This window comes from Magnolia sinica, chromosome 10, assembly GCF_029962835.1.
Source record: "Magnolia sinica isolate HGM2019 chromosome 10, MsV1, whole genome shotgun sequence".
Classification (NCBI taxonomy): domain Eukaryota; kingdom Viridiplantae; phylum Streptophyta; class Magnoliopsida; order Magnoliales; family Magnoliaceae; genus Magnolia; species Magnolia sinica.
This window is the reverse complement of record NC_080582.1, coordinates 6,927,185-6,950,415: the sequence shown is the minus strand read 5'-3', so window position 1 is coordinate 6,950,415 and position 23,231 is coordinate 6,927,185.

Here is a 23,231-nt window from a genome sequence, read left to right as displayed (position 1 = left end):
TTCTTCTTCTTCTTCTTCTTTTTATTTTTATTTTTCAAGCTTTTTTATGAATCTGTAAAGTGGGGTCCCTAACTTGCCAAGGGAAAATCTGATGTCATGTTAGTGGATAGTTGTATTATACCAACGAGAAGCTTCCTTAGCCCTTGGAGATGACCTGTAGTGTATGACGGTGAGGTAGGGCCTAAACCTTCAGGATCAATGTTCTAAAAACCTTAGAGGCTCAATGATCCTAAAACCATTCAATGGTCAGCTCCTTTCAGTTATAATTGTCCAATGACCAGGTGAATTGTAATATGAAGGTGATTCTTGAGGGATATGGGCGATCTAAGGAGAGCCCTCGAGATAAAATCATCATGTAAGCACTATCCCAAGTAATTGGGGTTGGCTTTGTGAGGATTTGCGAGAGAGTTGCTGCGAAAGTTTGATTCCAGTTGCCAACCTGCTGCAAAACCCTTCCTTTTTTGGGCTTGGGACTAACAATGAGAGCACAAAAACTCCTGCAAGTGGAGTTAGTATCCAAGATGAATAGGTCCAGATTAAGGGGCTGTTTAGCAAGTCTACTAATAAGAGCTTATTTCTTAAAAAAAAAAAAAATTTAAGTTTCCTCTGTAATAAATGCATCCCAGACAGCGGATGTTCAAAGCTATTGGTTGGATGGAATTCTTGATTGGTGTTCTTTTCAAAGCTATTGGTTGGATAGAATTCTTGATTGGCGTCGCCAAAAAAGAAAAAGAAAAAAAGAAGGTAGAATTCTTGATTGGTGTTGTCAGCAACATTCCAGTAAATGAGAAGTGCAACATAGTTGTATATGTATGTGAATCCTTGCAACGTTATTCCATCGTCCTTATAAATTTTTATGTGGTAGGTGTATGATCTAACATCTGCATTGATTACACATGAGCAATGTAGAATGTCCCTCCATAGGGCATTTCAAAGAAGCTGTCCACCCACAAGACTGTGCATCAACAATAACTTAATGCAGGGCATTATCACACCGGGCTCGAGTAAGGTAGCCCGTGGGATGCCGGGACACACTCAGGGTGAGTAGCCCATGTGAATTGGGGGCCACGAAGGGGGTTTGGCCAAGGTCCTACCCTATGAGATGTGGGGCCTGGGCGTTAAGATAAAAGTGATAAATTCACCGTTCTCTAAAAATCAATCCTGAAACTTTGGCCCAGGTTTGGGCCTTGGTCATCACCCAAACATCCACCAACAGTTTGAATCTTGGGCTCAACCTCAGGCCCATTTAATCAAAATTGAATTGGCCTAGATATAACCTAAGGTGTAGATTGACTCAACAGGTGGGCTGTGGTAAGCTTCCTAGTCAGACCCGAGCTATTTGTAATTGATCTTGAAATTCAGTGGGCACACACGATAACAGTCATAAAGATGCCGGGCCTGGGGTAGTGTCCTGGCCCTGTCTGTTAGATTGGGCCAGCCTGCATTTAAATTCAGACCCATCTCACAGGTAAAAATTTCAGGCCCAAATTTGAAACTCTAGGGAAAAAAAAGGGCCTAAATGCTTTTCCCAAAGGTATTTTGTCTCATTCTCAAATTATAAATTTAACTAATAATGAGTGTTGGGAGGTTCTGGAGGATTTTAGTTTTAGTTCTTTTAAAAAATTTTTTATTTATAGTTATTATTATTATTATTATAGAGATTGGGCTCTTTATAGTGGTTTTGTCTTGGGCTGAGGGGGTTTGGGTGTTTTGGGTTCTGGGTTGCATGGGATGGGCCTTGTTTTTTTAAGGGTTCTTGTTTTTTTCTTTTCCTTTTGTTGGTTTCTTTTTTGGAGTTTTTTCTCCAAAACGTTTCCCTAGTTCTCTATTTTATAAATAATATTCTTGCCTTTGAATATATATATATATATATATATGAAGGCGTTTAAATACCTATTCTTGAAATTATATAGCCATATTTTCATATTTTCATGTTAAACTTTCGTTAAAGGTATCTCAGATTAAATCCTTTAGGCATTTGCCATTTTCTAATGGGTATGTGGGGCCATTAGAGTATGTATCTTATATTGAACCGTCACTGAAGCGTAACTCACAACGATTAATAAAATGTACAAAAATCAGCCTAATAAAAAACTCAGGTGGGCCACACCACATGAGCATATCGCCCATTTCACTTTTTACGTGATGATCTTTTGTCCGTCCATTGAAAATGAGGGTTCTCACCTGATGAGTAGAGTGAGTTTCACATATACCATGTGGTGTGCCCTACAGAACTTGGGGCGTTTTACGAAGCTGTTGCCTGGGATTTTCCCAACCCGTATTTCTTTCAAAATATAAGGGGTCGTTTGTTACCATGGATTTGAAATCCCTTAATATGTTTGGCACCATAGAGCAATGGGAGTGTTTCAAATCAAGGAATTTCTGTCAAAGAGAGATTTGAAATCTAATATGAAAGCTTGGATTACATCTAAATTCCTTTCACGAATTGGATGTGTAACATTTGTGTCACTAGGTTATTAATTTATTGGGCACATGGCCCATTGATGATATCCCAAAACAATTAAATTATCAATTGGATCACTATAATTACTTTAATATGATGATTTGTGCCGTTCAAACATTGTCCATGTAAATCAATGGTTAAAAATCATTGCTTAGTCACTCAAATGTGATCTTGTGTTTATGGCCCATTTGAGACTTGGAATTTCATCATTTTTAGGCAAAGTATATATTTCAATGGACTTATTACAATTATTGTGTTAAACATACATATGTACGCTAATTAGAGATATTAAAGTTGATTTGGTAATTAAATTCAAACCCAGGTAAATATACCATGCATAGATAATTTTGAATTAGATGGGACTCTGAATCTAAGGGGTCAAACACAACAAGAAGATTTCAAATCCAAGGGGTTCCTAATATACGCTCCCAAATAGGCCCAGAGAAATTATAGGCACTCTCTCACATGCACCACCACATTATGGTCTAAACATTAAACAGTGAACACTTGAAAATTTCAGCAACCAATGTAGACCGTCCATTCAATCTATCGTTTTCAAAAATATATATTAGATTGACAATGATTTCAATTAATCCCAGAGCTTATCATCAATTTGAAAGCTATGTCCATTGGTGGGTCCACACTGCTTGACCCAAGACAAAAAATAGAAAAAGAAAAAAGAAGACTTGTCTCGTGATGTCCAAACAAATTGTCTAGTGATGTCCAAACAAATTGTCACTCGTGGAAAAACTGTAGCCCGGCCACCAACTGATGTCATGCGGTTATATGATTAAACAAGGCAAAATGATTGGGAATGGAAGGAATTGTGTGACCCGAGCGAATAATAATCCATGGCTCTTATGTAGCTACTGTGATATATCTGTTTGTCGTGACATGCGTTCATTTTCTCATATCATTTTAACGTATGAGCCCCAAAATGAGGCAGAAGGAACACTCAATTAGGCTAGGCCGCTTAGGTTGCATTAAATGCAAGAGTTATCTCTGGTGTGGTATACTTGTGAGTGTTGGATGAGCCTCATTTTTTGGACTAATACCTTAAAATAATATGAGAAAATAGATGGACTGCATGGATAAATAGATACAACATAGTGGGCCCCACAGGAGCCTTTGATCAGACAGATTATTATCCAGGCGGGGTTGGTCACAAACTGATTCCTAACCAGAGCTCCTGTGGGCCTGCCGTGATGTATTTGTTTATACCACTCTCCATCCATTTTCTCTAATTTTCCAAAAATGAAGTAGATCCAATGCTCAAGTGGACCACACCAAGTAATGAGCTTAGGTTGCATTAATTGCACAAAGCATTAAATACATGTGGCCCACTTGAACGTTAGATCTACCTCATTATTAGGCTCGTATATTAAAATAATTTTAAAATATGATTGGACGGCATGGATAAATAGATACATCATGGTGGCCTCATAGGAGTCCCTAGTCAGACGTGTTATTGTCCAACAAGGCAATCCGCATCCCATTGGGAAGATCAAATGCCATTTGTCTCTTCTATATAAATTAATACTAATTAGGATCAACAAAGATAAATAATCCACTCTGCTAATCTAGACGATTGATCAGTTTCACCCCACCCATAGATGATGAGCTGAAGGTTACCAACAGCAAATATCGGGCAATGTTTAGGGCCCGTTTGGCGAGGTGGATTGGAAGGGATTGGATGGTATTGGAAGGTATTGGAAGTTAAATCCTGAGATTGGCTGGGTGTGCCAACAGATTGGGTGACCTGATCCCGGGATATAGCAATCCCATGGATCTTAAGACAATCCACTGACAACACCATCATTACTTTTAAATCCCATCCAATCCACCCTAATCCATTCAAATTTGCCTGGAACGTGTTTGGTTCGAGGGATTGGAAGGGATGGGAATGTTTAATCCCGGGATTGGCCGAGCGTGCCAAATAGACTCGATATAGCAATCCCATTGATTTTAAGACAATCCACTGACAACACCATCATTACCTTGAAATACATGCCATCCACCCTAATAACATTCAATCCCTTCCAATCCACCTGGTCAAACAGGACAGTTGCTGTATTTTTCTTCTTGACGGTATTGGTCTTTATATAGTACACAAATTGAAAGGCCAAGATTTGTCTTTTCTAAGGATGCAGTAGACCAATGATATAAATAACAGGACAATGGCCTCACTTTTTGAAGCCAATAACGCACATCGGTGCTATACAAAGATGATATATAAACGTCGTTAATAGAAAAAAGAGCCACTATTTTTACTTTTGGTAATACAAATAGTACAAGTATGATTGTATTATGAAAAGTAGAGAGGCGGGTGAATCTAATCTGCATTTGTATTGAATGCCTATTTGTTAGCCATTTAACGACTGACAATGGGCCCGAGCGCAGAGTGGATACTGACAAGGTCAGTAGCCAAATCGGTACCGAAGTGACGTCATCGAGCTCTGTGGACCACACCATGATGCATGTGTTGTATCCATACCGTCCAACCATTTGTAGATATCGTTTTATGGCATTACAAAGAGAATGAGATAGATCTAAATTTCAAATGGACCCACCACAGAAAATCGTGGTGAGGGGGCAATATCTAGGTTGAGTTTGACCAGCTTGAGGAATGGGTCCACTATCGATGAGCCGGGCCCGATATTAGCAGGCGGATAGTGAGGTCTCTTCCACTTACTCAATTGTGTGCTCGAATAGGGGCGACAAGCTGGCGTAGAGTGTAATAGACCCCGATGATGATCCCAGAAATGTACAGTACTGATACGTGGATTTATTGAGCAGGAGGTGCTTACTCATTAATTCATTCATTCATTATCCACTTGGGCTAGTCGTGCACAACTAATTGTTGTGTACCTTCGTAATGGCAAGGATTTCGATTGGGGCACGTGACTAACCTAAGATTAGGAGTCTACTACATTGAGCCTGGCTATCCAAATTTAGGTATGTGACTATTTTGGATAGAAGTCCATCGTGATGGACCCCATAGTCTGCAATACTATGTACTATTATCCTGACTTCACTCCAGCATAGTCATTTTATTCACACCACATATTGCATTGCATCCACGGCATATGATATTTTGGATTGCCATGTTTCTGTATTGATATGCCCGTTAGCATTCATGCTTTGTATCGCATAGCCTTAGTACGGCTGATGACACTCATAAACTTACCAGTATATTTTCGCTTACTCTGATATTGTATGATTCATGATCTTGTCAGCATTTCCATTTACTCTGATATTGTATAATTTATGGCATTGTACTGTATACTTGACACTTATCTTGTGCACACACTTTCACCACCCTCTAAGCTTTCTATAAGCTTATGTACGATAAATGCGTGTAGGTGGCGTTAGGTCGCAGCAGCGTTGAGCTTAAAGCGTGCAGCCATCTTCTGGAGCTTTCATTTTGACATATGTATTTCCTTTTCAACACCTTATTCAAATGTTTATATTAGTAGATATGTGATGATGATGTTGCCTTTGTAATTTGGGTAAACTTGTGGTTATGCTTATTACGAGATAAATGTACGTTAGAAAAATCCTCATTGTAGGATCTCAGGATCGGAATCTGGCGTATATGCGCTGGGAGCTGAGAATGGAATATTACGGAGGCTGTCGGCACTGGATTTGGTAATCAAAAATTTTTTGAGCCCGATTTTCGAGTTTTTGGGCATAACAGTTAATATAGTACTTAAATTCAAACTTAACTTTCGAATAAGAGACGATTATGAATCTAGGGTGTCAAACACAACAAGAGGATTCCAAATCCAGGAGGTTTCGAATCAACGGGGTTCCAAATATACACTCCCAAACAGGCCCGGAGAAATTATAAGCACTCCCTCGCATGCACCATCACATTATGGTCTAAACATTAAGCAGTGAACACTTAAAAATTTCAGCAACCAATCTAGACCGTCCATTCAATCTATTGTATTCAAAAATATATATTAGATTGACAATGATTTCAATTAATCCCAGATCTTATCATCAATTTGAAAGCTTGTCCATTGGTGGGTCCACACTGGTTGACCCAAGACCAAAAAAAAAAAAAAAACCCTCGTCTAGTAATGTCCAAACAAATTGTCTAGTGATGTCCAAACAAACTGTCACTCATGGAAAAAACTGTAGCCCGGCCACCAACTGGTGCCAAGCGGTGACTCAAAAGAATAATAATCCATGGCTCTTATGTAGCCACTGGGGTATATTTGTTTACCGTGGTGTCCATTCATTTTCTCATATCATTTTAATGTATGGGCCCCAAAATGAGGCTACACCAAATGGTCAGCTTGGGTTGCATTAAATGCAAGAGTTATTTCTGGTGTGGTATACTTGAACGCTAGATGTGCTTCATTTTTTGGGCTAATACTTTTAAATGGTCTGAGACGGGGTCCCACAGGAACCTCTGGTTGGACTTATCGAGACGGGTCAGACACAAACTGCTTCCTGACCAGAGCTCATGTAGGCCCACGGTGATGTATTTGCTCATCGGACACGGATTAGCTACTGGCAGGTTAAGTAGCGAGACTCACTGCTAAAGTGACATCACCAAGTTTTGTGGGCCCAACCAAGATGTAAATTTTATATTTGCTGTCCATCCATTTGGAGATATTATATTAGGGCATTTACCAAAGAATTAGTCAGATCCAAATCTCGAGTGGACCCCACCACAGAAAAATGTTGTGAGAGTACTGATGCCCACCATTAAAAATTTCTAAGGGCAACTGAAGTTTTCGATCAAGATGATAGCTGTGTTTTCCCTTTTTTCATGTCTTGGTTAACACATGAATAGGTTGGATCTCAAATAAACATCATGGTGGAACTTACGAAGGTTTCAATGGTGGGAGTCACTCTCCCCACTGTTTTCTGTGGTGGGGTCCACTACATATTTTAACTACCTCATTCTTTGTATCATGACCTAAAATGATATCTAAAAATGGAGGGCCCGTGTGGATACAACACATACATCACGGTGGCCCCCATTGGTGACGTCACTTGAGTAGCCTGTCTTCCTACTCAACCCGTCAGTAGCTAATCCTGTCTTGTTTATCCCAATGTCCATACATTTTCTCATATTTTCCAAGAGTAAAGTAGATACACATCTCAATCCCCCTGTCTAGACATTTTCTCATATTTTCCAAAAGTAAAGAAGGTACACATCTCAAGTAAATAATAAGCTTGGGTTGCATTAATTGCACAAAGAACTAAATGCAAGAGTCATCTCTAAGTCTGGTATATTAAATGAGCATCAGATTTGGCTTATTACCGGGCTTATATCTTAAGAATATATACACACACACAACATTAATAAATAAATACATCACGGTGGCCCCATACAAGACCTAGTCGAACGTGTTATTTTCCAACGATGCAATACGCTTCCCATCGGGAAGAGCAAATGCCATTTGTCTCTTCTATATAAATTAATAATAATTATGATCAACAAAGATATATGATCCAATCTGCTAATCCAGACGATTGATCAGTTGCACCCCACCGTAGATGATGAGCTTAAGGTTACCAGCAGCAAATATCGGGCAATTTTTAGTTGACAGTTGTTGTATTTTTCTTCTTGATCGTACACAAATTGAAAGGCCAAGATCTGTCTTCTCGAGGGATGCAGTAGACTAATGATTTTCTTTTTTTCTTTTTTTTTGGTTTAGCTTGTTAATACACCCCATTCCCATTGATAGTACATACTCCACTGTTAGCCACCCCACTAGGTAATTGATCGCATGACCAATGGTTTCCATAACAGAAAAATGGCCTCACTTTTTAAAGCCAGGAACACACGTTGGGTGTATACAAAGATGATATTTAAACCCACATCATTAATAGAAAAAGAGCCACTATTTTTACTTTTGGCAATACAAATAGTACAAGTACTATTGTATTAATGAAAGTAAAAAGGCGGGACAATACAGGGGGTCGTATGGCACCGTGGATTGGGGGGGTTTCGAATTCCCCGTTGTTTGGCAGCATATGGTAGGGTGGGGTTTCGAATTCCCCATTGTTTGGTAGCATATGGTAGGGTTTCCAATCCCCTCTTGAGGGTTTGTAATACATTATGAGAGTTTGGATTACACCTAAAATCATTTTAATAGTTGCAGGTGTAATATACGTGTCACTATACACTATCAATCTATTGGGCACATGACCCACTAATGATGATCGGCATTGTCCAAACATTGTCCATGTAAATCAACGTTTAAAATCATTGCTTAGTCACTCAGATATGATCTTGTGCTTGTGGCCCATCCGGGACTTGGAATTTCATCATTTTCGAGCAAAACATATATTTCAGCAGGCTTACACAACCATTGTGTCAAAAATTACATCTCACTAATTAGATATATTAAAGTTGATTTAGTAATTAAATTCAAACCCTCGTAAATATACTATGGATAGATACTTTTGAATTAAAGTTAATTCACATTCTAGGGGCCAAACACAATGGGAGGATTGCAAATTCAAGGGGCTTCTAATCCCAGGTGTTCCCAATCGAGGGTAATCCAAATCCACGCTCCCAAACAGGCCATCTACATTTTGTATTGACTGCCCATTTTCTGGCCATTTAATGACTGACAATGGGCCCCACATCTATCAATCATCTCCATGTTTTAATACGTAAAATCCACTCTATCGCTAGGTTCCACTTGAACTTGGAGCCGAAAATCAATTAGATCCGCGAATCGAGCTGTCACTCGTTGAAAAACGTAATCCTCTTACTAACAACGCATGCCACATCACCATTTGATTAAACAAGGCAAAGTGGTTGGGAAGGCCAGATGCCGTTTGTCTCTCCTCTATATAAATTAATACTGATTAAGACTAATTAATATCAACAAAGATAAATGGTCCACTTCTCTGAGAGTATTATAAGTTGTAGTGCTGCCTGCTACATTGGGGCACTTAGTCACTCCATACAATTGATCTCTACCGTCCATTAGATCTATCAAACATTTCAAGAGCTACCATATTAAAATCACACTGACTTGGCGACCCGGTTCATTGAGAACTTGGCCTTTCTTCTTAGCCATCCATTTTCCAAGTTATAGATCGAATGGTTAAGATTGCGTGACAGAAGTAGTTCTTCATAAACCTAAGGAATCCATGGTGGACACAACAAATTGACGGCTTAAAATTGTGAATTGAAACCCCTTTTGTAAGTAATCTTGACCATCCATTTTATAGTTAATTGATTGCATGGCTAGAAATATATGCCATCAGGGTGATTTTTGTAAAGTGGCTCATCAATTGTGCTTTGGAACTGATGGATGGCCCGGATTTATCTACTGGACTGCCCAACTGTGAACCATTTCTAACTGGAAGCGGATTGCCTACTGAGTAACTCAGTGAGCAAAGCGTACTGAGTAAACCCTATGGGGTCCACCGTAATCTATGTATTTTATCCACTCCGTTCATCCATCTTACAAGATAATTTTAGGACTTTAAGCCAAAAATAAGATATATCTAAATCTCAAGTGGACCACACCATAAGAAAAATGTGAATTGATTTTTTACTGTTGAAAACTTCTTGGGAGCCATAGAAGTTATGGATCAAGCTGATATTTGTGTTTTCTCTTCATCCAGGTTTCAACTGTGGAAATCATTATTTGCCGTGTTTCCTGTGGTGTGGTCCACCTGATCCTTGGATATGCTTCAATTTTGGGCTCAACTCATAAAACGAGCTGGAAAAACGTATGGATGGATTGATTAAGCCACCTACATTCATAGTGAGCCCATCCGTGTGTACGGGGTAACTTAGTACGGTAAAAGGGTACCGAGTAACTCAGTACGCAGTCTGATTTCTTTCTAACGAACATACAAAACTAAAATATTATCTAGAGGTTAGCTAAGCCACTTTTCCCAAACCCTTCTATCGAGCGGATTAGGTGAGACCCGGATCCACCAAGGTGGTTGGACCCTTGATTAATTATTTTCTTTCACGAGACTGAATAATGTAAAATATACAATGTCCTTAAAGCATGATTCGCCCCCTTATCAAATTGCCGATGGGTTATAGGCGAATTGCTTCCAAGATAAGATGAGCTTGTTTGGATCCTACATTCAACAATCATGAAGGGTTCACTTAGGAACAATTTCAATGCAGCGGATCTTCTAGCAGAATATGTTAATAATATTCTAAAATGAAGATGCAATCCTTATGATCTAATGGATGAGAAGAGATGTGAATTTGAGATGGTGAATTTTGGACCGGAATGATCCAGTTTATATAGGCACCAGGGAGTAGACCGTTTCTAGGTGGCCATCAATGGTGCAAAATGTTTGAAAAACGTTTTTAACCGTTGATCATTAATTTCATCCATTTCTGGTTGTCGGATCGGAAGATCTGACCGTCGTTGGATCATCATGACCCGTCCGTTTTTGGACTGTTGTGGCTTTTAAGGCAGCTAGTCGTTTTTAGAAACCGTTGACTGTTTCAGGTTAATAATCCGACCGTTCTCAATCGCCTATAAAGCCCTGACTCATTTCAGATCCATCGCACATAAGCTCATACTAAACCACTCGCACTGTCTCACGACGGTTCGTGAGGGAGCGACCCCACTACGACAAGATGCACACGTGTGAAGTGCAAAGTACAAAGCGTGCCACCTAGTGCCACTACAACCACACTACCTACGCCCATGCCCATGCCCATGCTCGTGCCTGTCCCCGTGCCGGCGCCCGAGCCGGAGCCGAAGCGCATGCATGTGCGTGCGTGTGTTCTAGTGCGAACTCGAGTGTCACAATCTCCAAAGCTCCATGTAAGAATACTACACAAACATTCTCATATAAACCGCAATTTTCTTCTTTTCATTTCCGATGTGGGACAAAAGCACACACCGCACTTTTCAATTTGAAATTCTAAAAAAGTGTTTTGGCGGCAAAATCCTGAAATTTTGAATATTTAATTTTTTTTAAAAAGACAAGTCTTAACAATCTAAAATAGTTTTTTTAATAGAAAATATTTGCCAGAGATGAAGAACAATTATTACGCATAGAGAAAAATATCTTACGATTTGAATATTTCCTTAGTGTGAGGATTTTAAAGTTATGTCGAAATTTCTGGTTGCCGCAGCATTGAACCAGTTATTCCTAAATGACATAACTGAAAATACTACACACATAGTAACTTCTGCGTTATATGTTCCTTTATATTACTCGCTTAGCACTTTTAATGGACATGTGCTTATCTTGTTTCATAAATGATCCAAAGATAACTCTAACTCTCATGAGAAGCAACACCACTTCTACGTTCACATAGGTGAAACCCTTCCAGTATTTTTGTTACTTAGAACACTTGTCCTATTTGACTGGATTTCATTAAGAGTTTCTAAGACTCTGCCTTCTTGTTTGTAATGGCCAGCACTTTCATCCTCAATAAGGTTATTTTATATTTAATGCTAAAACTTTCCACTTATCAGGATTTGTTGTTTCCCATTGAACCCAATCTTTAGAGATTTTCTAAGTTTGGGTTGAGTTTCTATCACCAGTGAAACTTTGATCAAAGAGTTTCAACCCCAAAATGTTGTCCTTACTACCTCTCTTGTCAGAGGTTTAGTAAAGGGACCAACCAAGTTATTACTTGACTATACAAATGAGATCACGATGATTCCATCTTGAATCAATTGCCTTATATAATCATGTTTCAAACTTATGTGTTTGAACTTTCCATTATAGGTACCGTTGTAGGCTCTCGGTAGAGTGACTTCACTGTTGCAATGAAACGAAATAGCCGGTATAGGCTTTGCATATGACAAGATTTCTAATAGAAGATCCCTTAACCACTCATTTTCTTTGTCTATTGCAGCTAATGCTATAAATTCATATTCCATTGTTGAGTGCGTTATGCAAGTTTATTTCTTAAATGTCCAAGATACAGCTACACCTCCTAAGGTGAATACCCACCCTATAGTGACTTGTTGTCTCCTGCACTCGATATCTAACTTGCATCGGTATATCCTTCCAACATTATTGAAAATTCTGAGTAAAATATCCCTAGTTCTTTGGTTTCTTTTAGATAACTTAAAACTTTACTTATGGCTTTCCAGTATTCAATATTTGAATTACTAATAAGCCTACTTAGTTTACTCATAGCGTATGCTATATCCGGCCTTATGCATTGCATAGCATACATAAGACTGCCTATAGTACTAGCATACTCTAGTTGTGCAACCACTCTTCCACTGTTTTCTTTCAACTTGATACTTGGATTAAATGAGGTTTTTACCTATTTGATTTTCAAGTAGTTAAACTTGTTCAATATTTTCTCAATATAATGAGGCTAACATAATATATAACCCCCAGTATGTTTTTTAATTTTGATACCTAATATAGTATTCACTTGTCCAAGATCCTTCATTTTTAAAATTGAAGAAAGAAACTTCTTTGTTACAGTTATGCCTTCCATTTTATTACTGATTATTAAAATATTATTTACATATAAGTATATGATTACAATATAATCATTACATACTTTTGAGTATATGCATTTATTAGCAATTTATGTGCAAAATCATAAGATAGAATTTTAGAATCAAATCTATCATGTCACTGTTTTGGTGCTTGTTTTAATCCATACAAAGACTTAACAAGTCTATAAAATTTTCTTTTATTGCCTAGTAGAACAAACCTTTCCGGTTACTCTATGTATACCTCCTCATCAAGGTCTCTATTCAAGAATGCTGTATTTATGTTCGTTTAATGGATATGAATATAATGTATGGATGTTAGAGTGAATAAAATGATAATCGATGTTATTCTAGCCACTGGTGAATATGTGTTAAAATAATCGATTCATTCTTTCTGTTGAAAACCCTTAACAACTAATCTTGCCTTAATGGTTTGAATTGTATTATCAGTGTGTTATTTTTTCTTAAATACCCACTTACATCCTATCTGTTTAGAATCTGGAGGTAGGTCCACCAGTTCCCATGTTTGGTTTGATATAATCGAATCCATTTCATCATTAATGACCTCTTTTCAAAAAGCGGAGTTTCTTGAAGTGATAGCTTCATTAAAGGTCTTAGGTTTATCTTCTATAGTTAAAACTATATATATTTTCCTAATGACATTCTCTTTATCACTCTCTACTAGATGAAAAGAGAGACGTTGAGAGTCTATTTGATTAAGATCAAGACTTTTCTCTACTCTTATTCATTGACTCGTACGAGGTTCAGTTGGTGTTTGAACTTCTTGTCGTGTTTCTTTTATAGTTTCATTAGGAGATTGAATCTTAGTATTTTTTTCTCCATGAATAAATAGTTCTCAAAGAACTCTACATCTCTAGACTCTATGATTACATTAGAGTCTAAGTATAAAGTCTATAGGCCTTACTATTTTGTGCATATCCTACAAAGACGCACCTGATAGCTCTTAGTCCTAACTTAGTTCTTTTAGGTTCAGGAGTTTTGCAATATGTGAGACGACCACACTCTAAGATACCCTATATTTAGTTTTCTTCCTTTTCATATTTTATATGGAGAGGTCTTGGTTTTCTTAGATGAGATTATATTCAGAACATGACACGCAGTTAACATCGCTTCTCCCCATAGGTTTAATAACAATTTTGCTTGTATTAGCATTGAATTGACCATTTCAATTAAGGTCCTATTTTTTTCTTCCTGCTACACCATTTTGTTGTGGTGTATAGGGTGTTTTGCACTGGTGTGCTATGCCGTATTCCTCGCAATAGGTAGAAAATTCATCAGAGAAGTATTCTCTTCCTCTGTCAATACGAAGGATTTTAATATTTTTAACTAATTGATTTTCTACCTTGGATTTATAGATCTTGAATTCATTAAATGCTTCATCTTTTGATTTTAACATATATACATACACATATCTTGAATAATCATCTATAAAGGTTATGAAGTACCTCTTCCCTCGTTGGGTAAGAACGCCATTTAGTTCACATATGTCAGTTTGCACTAGGTCTAATATTTGAGATGATGTCTCAATACTTGGGAATGGTTTCTTAGTTATTTTAGACCGTATGCATATTTCACGTTTATCATTGTCACTATCATTGTATGATATTAGGCCGTTCTTAGTCATGAGTTTTATAGTACTATAGCTAATATGTGCTAGTTTACCATGCCACATCATTTTAGACTCAATCTTATAAGCAGAAAAATTCTTTTCATTCAAAGAGAATTTGATCATCCCATTACAAGCATAATCCTTACCCACAAAGTTCCCGTTCTTGGACAAGATCAGCTTACTAGGCTCAAACACAACCCTTATCCCAGGTTTGCTTAAGAGATCTCCTGAGACTAAGTTCCTCTTTATGTCTGGGACATGCAGTACGTTGGTCAGGATTACCTTCTTTCCAGAGGTTAAGAGTAATTCCACGTTTCCTTTGCTTACAACTTTTGATCGACCTTCATTTTTCATTTGAACCTCTTGACCAATGGTCACATCTTCATAGGTTTTGAAGGCATATCTATCGTTGCATACATGGACTGTGACACCTGTATCATACCACCAACTGAGAATTTTCTCTTGAACTAAGCTCACTTCTATGACCATTGCTACGATATCATTGTCTACTGCATTAACATTTTTCTTAGGCTTTTTGCGGTCTTTACAAGCTCAGGTAAAATGTCTAGTGTTCTTGCAGACATAGCAAGGACCCTTGGGTTTGTCTTTTTTCTTTTTTTGAGTTTTCTTGAATTTTCCTTATTCTTTGTTAGGTTTTAGAGAATCATTTCTCTTATAGTTATTGTTATAGGATGGTCTTTCTACTGCATTCACCTTAGATGAGGATGCACCATTAGCGTCATCCTTCTTGCCTCGGTTATAAGATTTTCCTTCAATATGAAGATGCTTTTGAATTTGTTCCAGGGTGAATTCTTCGGATTCATGCAGTACCATCTTCCTGTAGTCTTTCCAGCTCTAAGGCAATTTGGTGATAATAGCTCCGAATTGAAAGGATTCAGGTAGGTCTATTTTTAAAGCCTTTATCTTATTTATAATTAATTGTAATTCATGGATTTAGGCCAGCAGTGGCTTATTATCTATCATCGTGAAGTCGAAATACCCGACAATTAGGAATTTCTATCTACCTTTTTCTTCAACCTTGTACTTGTATTCCAGTGCGCTCTAGATTTCTTTCGCTGATGTGGTCCCCGTGTACAGATCGTACAACCGATCAGAGAGACCATTAAGAATATAGTTGGGACACAACAGCTTGTCTTCTTGTCGCTTGATTCTTGCAGCGATCTGTTCTCGTGTGTCAGCATCTATCGCTTTAAGCAGAGGCTGGAGATTCGGGTCCATAATGTAGAAAATCTTCAAAGCAGTCAGCAGGAATTTCAGCTTGTCTTGCCACTTAGTGAAATTTGAACTGTCTAACCGGTCTAATCAGATCAGATCACGGTTCATCAGTTTGATTGATGTAACACTTTCGGTATCCATAACCATGCTTTAAGATTATTGGAAAAATGTGTTCGAAATACCGAAAAGTAAAATAAAATAAAATAAATTATTATTTTTCACCAAGCTGAATCATGTAAAATATACACTGTCCTTAAAGCGTGATTCGCCCCCTTATCAAATTGCTAATCGGTTATAGGCAAATTGCTTCCAGGCCCATCCGTTTTCTGACTGTTGTGGCTTTCAAGGCAGCTAGTCATTTTCAGAAATGGCTGATCGTTTCAGATTAATAATTCGACTGTTCTTAGTTGCCTACAAAGCCTTAGTTCATTTCAGACCCATCTCACCTACTCTCATACTAGACTACTCGCACCGTCCCGTGACGGTTCGCATAATGTCACAAGGAAGCGACCCCACTGCGACACGACGCGCACGTATAAAGTGCAAAGTGCAAAGTGCGACAGCTGGCGCCACTATAGCCACGCTGCTCCTGCCCATGCTCGAGCACATAGACGTGTGTGCGTTCCAGTTCCAGTGTTACGCACTGGAACATGCAACCCAAGTGTCATAATCTCCAAAGCTTCAAGTAAGAATATTATACAAACATCTTCGTATAAACTACATTTTCTTCTTTTCATTTCCAATGTGAGACAAATGCACACTTTCGATTGGAAATTCTCAAAAAGCATTTTGGCGAAAAATTTCTAAAATTTCATATATATATATATATATATATATATATATATATATATATATATATATATATATATATCAAAAAACCACAAATCTCGACAAAATCCACTCTGTCGTTACATTCCACTTGAGCCAAAAATCAATTAGATCCGTGAATCAAGCTGTCACTTGTTGAATAACTGTAGTACTATTACCAACAATCCGTACCACATCACGATATGATTAAACAAGGCAAAGTGATTGGGAAGGTCAGATGCTGTTTGTCTCTCTTCTGTACAAATTAATACTGGTTACGACTAATTCATATCAACAAAGATAGATGAGCCACTTCTCTGAGAGTATTATAAGTTATAGTGCTCCCTGTTGCATTGGGGCACTTAGTCACTCCATCCAATTGATCTCTACGGTCCATTAGATCTATCAAACATTTCAAGAGCTACCATATTAAAATCACACTGATTAGGCAACCCGGTTCATCGAGAACTTGGCCTTTCTTCTTAGCCATCCATTTTCCAAGCTATAGATCGAATGGTTAAGATTGCGTGACGGAAGTAGTTCTTCATAACCCAAAGGAATCCATGGTGGACACAACAAATTGACGGCTTAATTTTGTGAATTGAAACCCCTTTTGTAAGGAATCTTGACCATCAATTTTATAGTTAATTGATTGGATGGCTAGAAATATATGCCATCAGGGTGATTTTTGTAAAGTGGCTCATCAATTGTGCTGTGGAACTGATGGATGGCCCAGATTTATCTACTGGACTGCCAACTGTGAACCATTTCTAAGTGGAAGCGGATTGCCCACTAACTCAGTGAGCAAAGCGAACTGAATATACTCTATGGGGTCTACCATGATTTATGTATTTTATCCACTCCGTTCATCCATTTTACAAGATAATTTTAGGACTTTAACCCAAAAATAAGATATATCTAAATCTCAAGTGGACCATACCATAAGAAAAAAAAATTGAATTGATTTTTTACCGCTGAAAACTTCTTGGGAGCCATAGAAGTCATGGATCAAGTTGATGCTTGTGTTTTCTCTTCATCCATGTCTGTGTGATCCTATGAACAGGTTTGATAATATATAAACATCACTTTGGGACCTAGAAAGGTTTCAACAGTGGAAATCATTTTCGCAGTGTTTCCTACGGTGAGGTCCACCTAATCCTTGGATATGCTTCAATTTTGGGCTCAGCTTATAAAATGAGCTGGATAAACATATGGATGGATTGGAGAAGCCACATACATTCACACAGAGCCCATCCGTGTTTACTTAGTACGTTAAAAGAGTACTAAGTAACTTGGTACGCAATCCGATCTCTTTCCAGCGAAAATACAAAACTAAAATATCATCCAGAGGTAGAGGTGTACACTTAGTCGAACTGATTCGAGCTTGGCACAACTCGACTCGGCTAGGCCACTTGCTGACCCAGATCAAACTCGGCTTGGCTCGCTCCTCGAGCCTGACTGGCCAGCTCAGCTTAGTTTGGTCAGCGGTTTAGGCCAATTCGAGCCGAGTTCGCTTGTGCGGCATTTTCAAAAACACATGATCTGCACCTTCAAAATCTCACTCTATATAAAACAATAATAATGGTTTTAAAAGTATTTTATCAAACACCTTGTAAGCAATATAAAAATTAAGAAAAAAGAGTATTTGTTTCATATACGTACCTCTCTTGTCACCAGCCACACTTCATTGAGTTATTTCATCAAACACTTTGTTAGCAACAACAATATCAAAGTAACCGAGTCACCGAACTGAATCGATCTGAGTTCGATTCGAGTTGGGTTCGATCTGAGTCGAGTCAAGCTTGGGCAAGCTCGAACTCAAAATCATCTCAACTCGGCTTGAACTCAATTTCGAACCGAGTCAAATAAAGTTTTTTCAAGTTGAGTCGAGCTACTCGAGCTACTGAGCTAACTCTGCTCGTGTACAGCCCTATCCAGAGGTCAGCTAAGCCACCTTTCCCGGACCCTTATTGGGAGCGGAATAGGTGAGACCCCGGATGCACCGAGGTCGTTTGGACCCCTGATTGTGGGTCCACTGATCGATGTATTTGACTACATCCACGCCATCTGTGTTGACAAGCTCATTTTATGGTATCATCCAAAAAAAATGAAGCAGATCCAAATCCTAGATGGACCATGGTACAAGGAAACAGTGTTTGATTGACTATTAAAAATTCCTTGTAGGCCACAAAAGCTTTGGATCAAGATGATATTTCTGCGGTCTCTTCATCTAAGGTGTTTTTGACCTTGTGAACAAGTTGGACGGAAAATAAAGATTCCAGTGGATTAATCCATGAAGTTTTTAATGGTAAGGATTCAATCATGTGGTGTGGTCCACCTGAGATTTGCGTCAGCTTCAATTTTGGTAATATCCCTAAAATGAGCTTTCAAAATGGTTGGACGGTGTGGATTTAAGGAACACACATTGCTGTGAGCCCCACAGTCAGGGTTCCACCCACCCCGGTGGATTCGGGGTCTCACCTAATTCGCTCCATCCTTATCACGCGAAAGTCTGTGATGTATGACTGGCCCACAGCCGCAGTCAACGCAAAACGCGACAGAGTCTAGTACTCAAAATTATTAAGAATTGACAACTACACCCACTCTCATGGATGGAAGGAAGGCCCGTGCTTTCTAGGTTAATGCAGTAGTACAGTCTTGTACCATTGTATTATCGTGGAATTGTATTATACACCGTCCGTTCTGACAACAGGGGCCATGGTATTTACACCCATCTCTAGTGGCCTGACAGATTAATAGAAAAGTGATCACGTGAAGATACCATTTGTTTGGCACGCATGGAGAGGACTTACTCGCACATGAAAAGACCCTCAGTGCAACACGCATCTCGATCTTCGGTGCATAATGCATCCGGTTATTAATGCAACGGCAGCGACCGTTACACATACCTTCATGAGATGAGCCATCGCATCCCACTTGGTCCGATGAATACCTAACACGTATATAAAAGACCCGCACAAATAGCGCATTTAATCGTAAATTTAGAGATGATATTTTTGGTGAGCTTGTCTCTCCCGATCCTTCTAAAATGAGAAAATTTTCCAGAGCCGTTTGAAAAGTCAAAATTGCTTGAGAAGGTTTTGAACATTCAGAAACTAGACCTAGGTCTAAGCTAATTTAGCTATGGTTTGAACCTAAGTTGGGAGAGATAGATATATGATTAGTTCGGTAAGTTTTCCATTTTGTACATTAATCAGAATCAAGAGAATGGGATAACTAAATCTAACCTGGCCTGATAATAGATCACTATCAGTCATCAAATCCTACCTTACTTGAAACCATCACGTATTTGATAGTTAAATGTAGAGGGTGGTTTTATTTGGATCATCCAACATCTCAAAGTTGACAAGATGGGCTATCAACAAAAATGTTGACTGGTCATGATTGGTCTAGGTCTAACCCTTGAGGTTCGCAGATCTTGGTTTGAGTGTCTTTATCAGAGAAACTTTGTTGGTTGCAGACTTGATCTTTAATAAGTTATGAGCATTTCCGCGATAGATTAGCTACAAGAAGAAGATCTAAGAAGTCAACAAGTTTGGATATGACTAAAGTCATTTCTTCCGAATTCAAGTCACTAGTTCCAGAGTAATTAAGAAGATTCATATATCTAAAACTACAACATGGGCGCGAAGGATCCAGAAGTAACAAGGAAGCACAACCAGGATTCCACTGTTTCGACAAGCTATAAAAGAAGCATGCGAAGAAGAGCTTGGGGCCCATGCAAACACTTCATCTATACTTCTATTTATTTTTCCTTAGTTTAGGTTAGCATAGGTAGTTATTGCATAGCGGCTCCCGCTATAGTACCTTAGGAGTAGGAGTAAATATCATCGACCTTACGCTGATTCAATTGATCATACCAATCCGGTCGCATCTTACTGACCACTTGCCTTGATCGTATGTTCCGATGGATGAATCAAGTATTTATGTTAGCTTTGTTTACTTATCTTGTTGATTATTACTTTGTTCATTGTAATGAACCATTCATTTTTAATATTAATAAAGTCAAGATTAATTATTTATCCTTATTCTGTTTACTTGTACATTTTTATTCATTTGAGAGACATACAAACCTAAAGACCAGGGAAAGAAAAAGTCCTTAAAGCGTTAAACTCACGTTTATCGTCACAAGGCAAAAAAAACTCATTCGGAAGGGCTAACCCCTACCCTTTCACAAATTGCCTAAACGGAGCACAAACAGGCGGTTGAGAGGATAACTTAATCCCGCTCTAGTCTCCAATTTATCCATCGTGGCGCGGTGGACACAAGTGATTCAATCAAAACCTCTAAGTCGAACAAACTCTGGAATACCCATGCATCTTACTCTCACACGAACAACTAATCTAGGATCTTGCTTACATGTGTGGCCTCGTTTGATCAATTAAATTGACAACAATACTCTTTTGGCACGCTTGGTGGGACAAAATAGATCTTGTATATCTCTTAAATAGAACATAATGCCTCCTAAATCGAAAAAAGACAAGTTCTATATATAATTGATACTACGGAAGAGCTACGGGACCTGGCTGAGCATTATGAGCCTATAGTTGTCGTTGAAGTAGGATCTTCATCCCAACGTTTCTTTGGTAACTTCATTGCATTCTTTAAACAATTCATAAAATGTATGCAACAAGTCAATAGACTTTCAAAGTCATATGAAACAAACTAGAAAATAACCCAAAGTCTTTTTATGAGACTTGAAGAAATTGATAAACGTTCTCCCATACTCTACTCTGGTTGATATGAGGAAGAACGACTTGTTGAACTTGCACTCAGAGCCAACGAAGTTGAGCCGCGAGGTTAGCCTTCGCCGCCATGGTAAGAGACAATTGAGATGAACGACTCTATAACTAACCAGAATACCTGGACCAATAGAGTTATCATCCTCCCAAAAGTCAATATACGGCCGGACCAAATAACTCTTAGGGGCAACCAATTGCCTAGCTGCAACATATAGCTGTGTGACCGATTGGCTCAAAGGGCAATCCCTCGGTGTATGGGTCGGCCATAATGTAGTCAAGAGGGCTAAGCACTATGGGGGATAATCCTAGGCATTTTCGACCCTTACCAAGGGTACTACAGGACACGGGTGCCCGAGGGGCAATCTGTGGTTGCACCCTAGTACCATAACGGCTATCACGGGATCGAGGTTCTTGGATGACAACCTCCAGCCATGCCCACATTCAACCAAGGATAGTACAGGATAGAGGTACCTAGGGGTAACATTGGGTCGCACCTTTGGTACTTGACAACCATCAAAGAGTAGAGATCCTCAGGCGGCAACAACCGACTGCACCTCTCCCAACGGCCTAATTCCTAAGTAGGAGTCAAGACATCTTAGTCAGGAAAATCTGTCAGGTTAACAACGGTCACGCAGCCAAAATGATATTATATGGCTCATCCAAGAGTATGATGCCCAACCAAACGACCGATGATTGCCTTAGTTGACCTACGAAAAGCCGTACTCGAAATGGGTTGACATAAATTACGAGTTCCCTAGAGGTTTCAAATTTCTTGAGTTCACCCTATCTCAGGAATAGTGAGGCCTCTACAGTTGAGCACATCAGCCTCTTTACAATGCGGTGCGATGAAGCGTCCCATCACGACTTCCTAAAGCTTGGGCTTTTGGGAACTCTCTAACCGAAGCTGCCTTCACTTGCTACATAAATCATCCAGCTAACTTGGTTCAAACTTTAGTCGAGATGGAAGAGCAGTTTCATATGCAATTTCATCGCACTGAGCCGGAAGTTTTCATGGACGACGTTTCTTGGCTAAGACAATTACCTGAGAAAATGTCCGAACAATTTATAACCGATTTAAGGTGGCCACAAATCGTTGCCTGATCATCCTACCTGAGCCCAAGTTTGCTCTATTGGCCCTAGAAAGAATGGACTTTAAGCTTCACGAGTAGTTTGAAGGCTCATACTTTAGCAACCTGTTCAAACTATTAACCAAGGCCACTTAATACGAGTAGATATACTTCGGAAGGAGCAACAATAGATGAATACATCAAAGGGCACGTTTGATTGTGATTCAACTTACATGTTGGCTGTAACAGACATAGTGTCTATGCGGCCGGGCAAGGATTACGATGCTTGTTACAAGGCAACCGTGGCGAAGATAATCGGTATGCAACCATGTGAATGCCCGACTTAAAAAAAGGTTGAGTACAAAGCCTCGACAAGCACAAGCACAAGGAAGGGTTTGACTGGGTCTTCGATTCGGTGCTCCTTCAATATCTCCAAACATGAAAAGATATTCAACACCTCGATAAAGAGCAAGTTTATCAGGCTCCCAACTCATCAAAAAATGCCCTTTGTAAAGCAACTCAAAAAGGGCATCTATTGCAAATGACATGTCACTGAGACACATTCAACTAAGAATTGTATCTTATTCAGAAATATGGCGTAAGAAAATATTGACAAGGTACAAGTGATCCTGGAAGTAACACATTCTTAAGAACAAGGAGTTGCAGAGGTTCATCGATGAAGTAAACTTCCTACGCCGATTTATCTCAAACTCTGCAGAAAAGATCAACTCCTTCTCACCATTGATCAAACTAAAGGTTGGCCAGGAGTACATCTGGAAAAAAGAGCACTAGGCCACCTTCGACCAATTAAAAGAATACCTCATGAACCTTCTA